The sequence below is a fragment of the Castor canadensis genome, chromosome 10 (genome assembly GCF_047511655.1).
Source record: "Castor canadensis chromosome 10, mCasCan1.hap1v2, whole genome shotgun sequence".
Lineage (NCBI taxonomy): Eukaryota > Metazoa > Chordata > Mammalia > Rodentia > Castoridae > Castor > Castor canadensis.
The window spans coordinates 106,617,661-106,625,517 of NC_133395.1; the positions used below are offsets into that span (position 1 = coordinate 106,617,661).

The window sequence follows — 7,857 nt, forward strand, 5'->3', positions numbered from 1 at the left end:
GGAGATGCAGGTAACTCTCAAAACAAACATAAATCCACTAATCTGACTGTGGACCAGTGAAGACAGGAACCACCAATGCCATGTTGACCACTGTATCTTCTATGTCCAGCACAAGGCACAATACAGCTATTTACCTTACTCCTAGCTCACCTCTTGCACCTAAGTATTGTCATCCAATATCATTATGATGGTTTCTAATTTTCCTGAGTCCTTCCTCCAATCTCATTTCACCCAAAGAATGACCCTTCCAAAATCTCCACTCTGTTTTCTTCCCCCCATTCTTCCCTCAAATTTTCTCATTGAATCAAAACTATAATTTCATCTACTGTAGTTAAGTAAAAATAGTGCTTAGGTTTTCTGATTTCCTTACTCTGAGGTGTATTTTTTGTATTTAATATTTCTGAAATAAGGACGTATCTAAAATGTATCCCTATATCAAATATAGTAGCATTTTCCTACTTTAACATATTGCAGTCATTAATATCTTAGAATGAAACATATAATTAACACTGATAGATAAATGGCTAACATTCCACACTGATTTCTTTAAAAAAAAAAAAAAACAAACAAGTCTTTGAGAGGTAAAGGCAGGAGGATCGCAAGTTCCAAATCAGCAAGTCAACTTGGGCTACAATGCAAGACCCTGTCTCAAAAAAAAGAAAAATAGTTCTTTGAGTCAGGCATGGTTGTGCATGCATGTGTGGTCCCAGCTCTTAGGAGAGATAGGCAGGAGAATCACAAGTTCCAGGCCAGCCTATGTTATAACCTGAGACTATCTCAGGGAAAAAAAAAAAAAATAGTTCTTTGGGACTGGGGATATAACTCAGTGGTGGAGTACTTGCCTAGAATTCAGGAGTCTTTGAGTTTATTCACAGCATCTCAAAAGGAAAACAAAAGGCTCTTCAGGAAGTAAATGACATAAAACAATTCAATCCAGTTTAGGCTGAAGAGGGCATTTATTTGCTCCCAAATTGAAAAGTCCCAGGATTAATGCATAACTGGACCTAGAGGATGCCTTGCTCATCTTCTCTCCTTAATTTGGCTTTATATCTTTTTTTTTTTAATATGGAACACTTCATGAATTTGCGTATCATCCTTGCACAAAGGCCAGGCTAATCTTCTCCGTATCCTTCCAATTTTAGTATAAATGCTGCCAAAGTGAGCACTTGGCTTTATTTCTGACAAGCTACCTCCAAGTGGGAAGAAAATATGACTATTCACTGATCAAAGATTACTCAAGAATTACCTGAGGACACATAGCACCTTTCTCGATGGATCTGACAAAAGATTGTGATGGATTAGATGTAAGCCATTACAAATATGGGTATCAAACTTCTCCTGCACTTTCTCAGGTTACTTTACACAGAGGACCTCAGATGGTAAGGATCTCCCAGGATTTGGATCTCTAGCTCTCATTTAATCAGGGGTGGGCCTCAGTAAAAACGGGTTCTTCTGACAAGTATTCAGGATCAGATTAGCATCCCACAGTAAAAGCAAAAATCTCTAGACTGACTACTGTGACAAAAAAGAGTCACCATCTTTAAACATCTCCAATGCATTCATCCAGAGACTTTCTAATTAACACGCATCTATTTTGTTTTGCTTTCTCATGATCATCTTACTCCCCTCAGATTTAAACTTTTATTCTCCAATTTGCTTATTCTGCATTTCTTCTTAGTAAAAAAAAAAAAGAGGCCATTATATCAAAAAGAAGTGTCATTGTCCTTCAGTCTGCCATCCCCATAATTCACCTTGCATTGTAAAGCAGACTCAGAGATTTTGAGACTCACCCAAGGTCATGGGGAAGAGAAGTAGCATCTGTGTGCTCATGCAGCCACATGTTTACAAACTTAAAAAGGTAATTCTGCATGCAAAATCATTGAGGAACATGTATCTTCTTTTAAATGTCCCTTAATTTCAAGGACACAATAACTTCAACTCTGACAGACAATGAGCAACACTACTCAAAAGCAAAAAAAAAAGGAAGTTATAACTGAGTCTTAACCCAGGAAATCTTTAGGTTGACTCACTGATGTGTCTCACTTTAAGAGTGCTTTGGATAAGAAGGGAACAGAGTTCTTTAAAACCTAGAAGTGTCTTTCATATCATATTTAAGTTCTTTTTGGCAACACTTGTGCTTGAACTCAGGGCCTCATGCTTGCTGAGTAGGTGCTCTACCACTTGAGCCACGCTACCAGCCCTCATGTTTACATTTTTTAATGATAATTTTAAAGTGTGATTCTATCTAAAAATGAAAATAATTCCTAATATTTTTTAAAAGTTTCCAAGCAAAGACACTTCATGCCCCATAGACTTAAGACGTATTACTGTATACTTTTGACTCTGGGTGTGAAAAGCAAATCCTCCCACTTGATCAGCTTTTGACAATAGGCATTTATGGACCTGAGTGATCTAAAATAGATTAATGAGGCACTAAAGTATGTTAATGAATAATAGAGCATTTAAATTTTTATTTTGTTTTTAATTCATTTAACTGCAATCCATTTAATAGCTGAAACCCTCTGTCCTGAATATATTAAACACCATACTACATTGAGGCTTTATTAATTTACTATGTTTCAATTTACTTATAATTTATTCACTTTATTAATTTATTCACTTAATTGAGCTTTACCATATAAATGTTGTAGAAATCAATTATTTCACAAGGTTCTCTATGTAGGGAAATAAGCTTTCAGTAGGGTAACCAGCAAATTTGGATTCCATGTGTGAGAATGTCATTGGCATAATCCAGAAATATAGCTATCATTTCAAAGGGCAGGGGACAAGTAGAATCCACTCGAGAATTTATATTCTAACCCTGAGTTCAATCCCCAGTACCAGAAATAAAAAAATCGGAGGTAGTTTAGGGGCATTCTGCACTAATCCTCTTTTGTTGCTTAGTCCTCCATTAGTGATCTTCCCTTTGCTGTCTCAGGATTCACTCAGGATTCACCCGCCTTTCAGTCATCAAAGTAATAAAGAGCTTAATGAAATGATTCACACCAAAGTCCTGAATGTTTCCAGCTATACTAATGAATAGTAATGAGGGAATTTGAGCATCTTCACCTGTCATAAAGAATTTGTAAATAATAATCAGCAGACTAAGTTGGATGATCTTTCTTTTTCTCATGGAATGACAAAGTTTCAATAGTCATGTATATAGAAGGTTGTTCTTGCCCCTTAGAATAACTTAAATCTTTTTTTTTTTTTGGAGATTTTTCTTCTGTAGTGGGTTAGAAATTTATGAGATTTAACCAGAAACTCCTTTAGCTTTTGTGCTTACAGAATCAGGACTCTTTGAAAAACAGTCCTTTAGGGAGGCAGAGATCAGGAGGATTGAGGTTCAAAGTCAGCCCAAGCAAATAGTTTGTGAGACCCTATCTCGAAAAAAACCTTCATACAAAAGGGCTGGTGGAGTAACTCAAGGTGTAGGTCCTGAGTTCAAACAGAGGCTTATCATTCAGAACACTCACGCCTGCTACATAATGTTCAGATTATGTTTGGTCCTGACCTGAATTGATAATCCTCATCTTGGAATTCTATTCCAGTTTTAGAGAATCCTTTTCATGTCCCTCAAAATTTCTGCTCCAAAGTTTAATCTTGCAATTTGGAACGTAGTTTTGCATCGATTTCTAGGATTCTAGGGAGACCATGCCCTAGAATCCCTGACCCTGAACCATCATTTCACATTCTCACCCATAGATTCCTCTTTCTCTACCAGGTCTCCTTGTTAATCCCTGCCTGACTTCTCCTTACATAACCTGCTGTTGTCTAGTATCTGGTTCAGGTAACTGATTCTTTTCTCTTTTTATATATAAAGACCAAAAAGGTAATTGAAATAGAATGATTTCTACCACTACCTCTAGTAATACAGTTTAGTGCATCCAGTAAAGTAATAAAAACACTCAGATTTAAAGGGAGAGAACCACTCTGAATCATGCCAACTTCCTGCAATCTCATCTTGTATGCCACGTTGTTCAATAGCATCAGAAAAAAAATACAAAACAATTATTCACTCAAAAATACTTAACGTGCCTGTTACGTGCCAGGTTCTCTGGTGGATTTGGAAGATAGATTGCTAAATAAGAAACAGCCAGCCAGGTGTGTGATGTGATACACACCTGTAATCCAAACACTCAGGAAGCTGAAGCAAGAAGATGTCGAGGTCAAGAAAAATCTGGAATTCAAGGAAGATTTTGAATTCAAGGCCAGCCTGAGCTACATAGTAAGAATCTGTCTCAAAAAAAAAAAAAAAAATGGCTGGCAGAGTGGCTCAAGTGGTAGAGTGCCTATCTAGCAGGTATAATGCCCTGAGTTCAATGCCCAGTACCACCAGAAAAAATTTCTAAGACAGAAATAGGCGCACACAGGTGTCCTGGCGCCACAGATGCTGCCCTGGCCTCAGGAACCGCGCTAGTTGTCCCCAGCTTCTCCTGCAGGCTGCAGAGCTGTCAGAGTTCCTCCTTAGTCAACAGAAAGGATCAGGGCTGCTTCAGTTTTATTTTCTTTTCGATCGTTCCCCTCTCACCTTTGAAGAATCGCCCTGCGTGCGTCTCTGTTCCCAGGTCCGCCCCAGCCCCGGTTCTCCCGTTCGCAGTGAGGAACGTTAATTTAAAACCTTCCTCTACTTAACGCCTTCCAGACCCTGCCTCAGCATGTAAAGCTCATTTAACCTTCTCTGGCGTGATGCCCTCGGTCTCCAGGGGCGTTTCTGTCACCCGCCACAGGACCTAGCTTTGGAAAGCCCTCGCGTTTGTTGTGCACAGCCCCACGTTCTGTATTGAGTGCTGGGCTGCAGGAGGAGAGGGCAGGGTGGGGAAGGGTGGCTTCCATTCCAACCAGGGATTTAGGGGAAAGGAAGGAAATTGACGGTTTTTTTGTGGAGGCAGAGGAGTGTTTTTACACACACACACACACACACACACACACACACACATACACACAAAATGGAGTATGCAAGCATTTCTATTTCTCACATTATTCTGTGTGCCTGGCAAATAAATACCTGTCTTATAGTAAAATAAATAAATAAAAGACAGAAATAGATCCAGCACTCAGAGCTGACCCCATTTTCTGTGGACTGTTATAAGTTGATAATTACTAGGATAGTTTCTCAGTTCTATCCAACCATTCTGTGTTCCACATTCCCCATTGTTGCTTTTTTGAAACAACTTCACTCATTGCTCTTCTTCTACCTCCCTTCTTATTCTTAAACCATAAAATCATGAGGAAGATGATTCACCACTCAGGGATTTATTCAACTATTATCTTCTTCCTTAAGTCAAACATACAGGCAACTTGCTTCTGTCCTCCTGTCAAACTAGAAGAGGCATCATTCCTTATCCTTGAGATAAATCTGATACCACTCCCTGACTTCCTCAGATATCTCCAGTCATCAGCCTCTCCCTCACCTTTCCTGGGTCCTCAACCATTCTCTCTCTATAGATTGCTTCCTGTTATACCGAAGTAGTTTTCAATTCAAAGAAAACCCCTACTTTGACCTCTCATGTGGTTACATTCCTTTTGTTTCCTTTGAATGTCAAGTCTTCAGTAAAATTTCTGCTCATCCATGACTTCCACACCCTCAACCTCATCACCCATTCAGTTTCCCTCTTCTATTTATCTTGCACACTTGTCTACTGATTGTAGTGTCCCAAAAGTAATGGAACAACTGTGTCGATATACATGGTGCTTTTCCTCTCTTATTGTGCTGAGTCTCTTTGATGCATTGGACACCTCTAATTCCTCCATACAATTGAAATGTTCACTTTTCCTGTATTCCATGATCTTCCATGGTCTGGCTATCTCACAAGGTTGCCTACTCCTTCTCAGTCCCCAGAGCAGTTTTCTTAGGAAGCCTGATCCTTAAATGATATTCTTCAGAGTTCCATCTTTAGACTTTACTTTTTACACTATACACTCTACTTAGACCATTTCATCAATATATGGGGCTTCAAATGCCATCTGCAAACTGACAAAAATCACAAAGGTACACTTTAGATCCTCTGTGGTAAGAAGGCCAAGTTACACAGATCACATATATTAGCAAGGAGAAAAACTAAAAAGACTCTTGGAACTGATAGGTATATGATTCCAACGAGACCACCACTGAGGAAAAAACATAAATGCTCAGGATGTACGCAGTTCAGTACTGTCTGGGTATATTTGATTTATTTTTTCTATAAAGCCACAAAATTTCCACCAAAGACATTCCGCCTTTACACAAATCTAAAATTTTTACTTCATCCCTTACAAAAACGCATTTACTTTTACCTTGCTTTTGGGGCGCCATTTGCTTTTGGGGAGGTAGATATTTTCACAAAATTAAGGGCAGGAAAACAGCTGATCACACAATGATTTGGACACAATTGACCTTAATGCAAGACTGACTGAGTGTGCCTTTTCATCAACTGAGCTGTGTGATGCAAGCACAGGAATTTAAAAGTTTTGTTTTGGAAATTTTTTTTAATTTTTTTTTTTTACTTTTTATTTTTTGAGGGGGGTCCATGCTTGGTCAAAATTCTATATAATAAATCTGCAAATAAAGTAGGCTTACTGTATTCCATGACCAGGGAGCACAAGCAATGACTGTTTAAAGATAAGTGAATGATCAGCAGCAATACCATCACCCTAATCTTTAAGGGGAGGGAGAAAGAAGCTCCATTCTTCCAGGTCCTATCCCTATCTGGTGGAATCCAAATAGCTTACTTAATTTCAATTGAACAGATTTCTTATGAAGACCCAAAAGCAAGGTCTACAACTTCCATATTTTTCATAGCCTTTGGCTTTTTGGTTTTTTGTTTTTGTTGGGTTTTTTGGTGGGATAGGGATTTGAACTCAGGGCTCCACACAGGCAAAACAGGTGCTCTACTGCTTGAGCCACACCTCCAGTCAATAATTTTACTTTCAGAATTCTATCATAATAGAGATTTGGAGAAGTGGTCAAAGATCATCAAATTAGGATGCTCCTTAGAAAATTATAAGCTGCTTAATTGTGGGCATGTATACATAATGATATTTGGCAATCATTTAAAGCACACAATTTTTTTAAATCTTATAGGTTTAATTTTTTCATGTTATGAAAGACATATGTTATATGAAAATATACACAATATGAAGGATATCACTTTCTAATACTATGATAAACTTCTACTAATTTTACAATCAGTAAAAAGTTATATTTAAAAAAAAAAAAACAGGTCTGGTGTTTGCCACAGGCTGGTTCTTACCCTGACTATATAGAAAGATGAGGCAAAGTAAATCTACCCCCTATGCACCTCAGCCCAGGCCCTGTGCCTGGTCTGTATTGTAAATGGGGAGACATGGGGTAGGAGAAAAACAAAAAACTCAGCCACACATGTCAGCACACACATGGAATCCCAGCACTGGAGAAGCTGAAGCAGAAGGATTGTGGGTGCCAGGCCAGACTAGGCCACAATCATGAGTGTGAAGCCAGCCTGAGCTATACACAAGTCCCTGACTCAAAAAAAAAGAACTATTATCAAAATAAACATTTTTCACTTCTGAATCTATACAAAACACACACACATGCACAATTACAAAAGTAATTTGAGAAACAATAGCATGAACACAGGCTCTTCCAAGATGAATACTGTGAATAATGACTTTTGGTACAGGACTTTTGAATCACATCGATGACTAAGTTAATCAGTATCTGAGAGACTGCTTGAGTCAAGTTAGCCTAACTTAGCCAAGATCTTGGGAATTCTCCACCCAATCAAAGCCACAAATGTTGTGGCAGCTTCTGAGCAATCATAAGTTATCATACAAATTCAGGAATATGGCAGGAAGCACTGGACCTGCCCCGGTCAATTTTGGCACCATTGAATACAT

The 7,857-nt window shown here is 38.5% G+C and overlaps 2 non-coding genes across 2 annotated transcripts; one reads left to right on the forward strand and one right to left on the reverse strand.

Annotated features, from left to right (window-relative positions):
• Window positions 1–1,059: 1,059 nt before the first annotated feature.
• LOC141413129 (U6 spliceosomal RNA) lies at window positions 1,060–1,166 on the reverse strand. Its single transcript, XR_012437952.1, has one exon. It is a non-coding gene; the product is annotated as a U6 spliceosomal RNA (small nuclear RNA).
• Window positions 1,167–7,201: 6,035 nt separating this feature from the next.
• On the forward strand, window positions 7,202–7,329 carry LOC141413212 (small nucleolar RNA SNORA51). The gene has a single exon (XR_012438020.1). It is a non-coding gene; the product is annotated as a small nucleolar RNA SNORA51 (small nucleolar RNA).
• Window positions 7,330–7,857: the final 528 nt, after the last annotated feature.